The following is a 572-nucleotide window of genomic DNA, read 5'->3' as shown; positions in this document are numbered from 1 at the left end:
GAGAGAGAGAGGGGGGAGAGAGGGAAGGGAGAGAGAGAGAGAGAGGGCTAACTGATGAGATGAGAGAACAATGTTTACACATTCAATAACAATATTGTTATTTGTTAATTGTTATATTATTGGTTATAAATTGTTCCATTTGATACAAAAAGTTTAACAGTCAAAATATATATCTTTTAACCTCTTGCTGAACGCGGTGTTTACACCCCCTTCCTGTTCCCGGCCATTTTTCAGTATTCAGCGGACTTTTAGAAACATTTGTGTTTTTTAAAAATCCTTTTTCATGTGACTTGAATTTTTTTTTTTTGCAACTTTCATTTTTTTTCCTATTTTTTTTCCCCACTTAACTTTATTGTTATCACATACGGGGGCTAAGAAAGTCAGGTCTCCTGTCCTGCCAGACAGGGCTGTGCTATATGGCAGAGCTGTGTAACTCTGAGGATTGGATGGGCTGCCCCTTGTATGCATGTCACTGGTGGTGTATCTAGCTCTCTGCTCGGAGTTCTGCTTTAAACAATAAAAAATCCTTCTGGCAGCTGAAATAACAAGTGACGGTGGAAATGACGGCTGTT

The sequence above is a fragment of the Nanorana parkeri genome, unplaced genomic scaffold, assembly GCF_000935625.1.
Source record: "Nanorana parkeri isolate BGI_ZX_2015 unplaced genomic scaffold, ASM93562v1 scaffold2196, whole genome shotgun sequence".
Taxonomy (NCBI): Eukaryota; Metazoa; Chordata; class Amphibia; order Anura; family Dicroglossidae; genus Nanorana; species Nanorana parkeri.
The sequence above is the reverse complement of the archived record's forward strand: the minus strand, read 5'-3'. Positions refer to the sequence as shown.